A 1,147-nucleotide genomic window follows, 5' to 3' on the forward strand; every position below is an offset into this window, starting at 1 on the left:
GTCTCGGGGTCTGATTGTGGTTCTCGCTGTCTCTCAGCCTCACTATCTCGGGGTCTGATTGTGGTTCTCGCTGTCTCTCAGCTTCACTATCTCGGGGTCTGATTGTGGTTCTCTCTGTCTCTCAGCTTCACTATCTCGGGGTCTCGATTTTCTCGTTTATATATTCATTCATATTTTGCTTTGCTCTCTCTTTCTGGTCTTTCTCTCTTCTTTCTTTTCTCCTCCTTCTCTCCCTCTCTTTCTTTCTTTTTTTCGTCTTCGTATTCTCCCTGTTTCTCTTTTCCTTTATATCTGATTCTCTATTTGTTTCTCTGACTGTTCTTTCGTCTGTCTATCTGTCTGTTTGCCTGTCTATCTTTCTGCTTAGTGCCAATCTGTCTGTCTGTCTGTCTGTAAGTTTGTGCCTTAACTGCTTCCTTATTTTTCTTTCTGTCTGTCTCTATCTCTCTCTCTCTCTCTCTCTCTCTCTATCTATCTATCTCTCTATCTATCTATCTGTATATCTATCTATCTGTCTATTTATTTATCCATCTCTCTCTCTCTCTCTCTCTCTCCCTCTCTCTCCCTTCCTCCCTCTCTCTCTCTCTCTCTCTCTCTCTCTCTCTCTCTCTCTCTCTCTCTCTCTCTCTCTCTCTCTCTCCTTCTGTTGCCTTTTCCTTTCTCCTTATCTGGTTCTCTCTAATTGTCTTCCTGCCTATCCCTATCTCCTTCCCCCCCGTTCCTCCCCATTCCCCATCAGAGCCAAAAATGGGGGTGGAATGGTGGGGGGGGGGGAGGGGTGCGATCACCTGTGGAATGATAGAGGAGGTTTCAAGAGCGCAGGTTACACGGGTCCTCTCGCCTACGATGAACTCTTAAGCGCTCTTGTGATAGCTGGGATGGAGGGCTCAATTACTGCTCTCAACCCTCCCCTCCCCTCCCCTCCCCCTCCCCTCCCCTCCCTTCACTTCCCTTCCCCTGTCTTTCTCTGCTCCCTTCCCCTCCCCTCCCCTCCCCTCCCCTCCCTTCACTTCCCTTCCCCTGTCTTTCTCTGCTCCCTTCCCCTCCCCTCCTCATCTCCCTCCCCCTCCCTTCCCCTTACCTCTTCCCTCCTCATCTCCCTCCCCCCTCCCCCTGTTCATTTCCCCCTCCCTTCCCCCCCCGTCCC

This window comes from Penaeus monodon, chromosome 35 (assembly GCF_015228065.2).
Source record: "Penaeus monodon isolate SGIC_2016 chromosome 35, NSTDA_Pmon_1, whole genome shotgun sequence".
In the NCBI taxonomy this organism is placed as follows: domain Eukaryota; kingdom Metazoa; phylum Arthropoda; class Malacostraca; order Decapoda; family Penaeidae; genus Penaeus; species Penaeus monodon.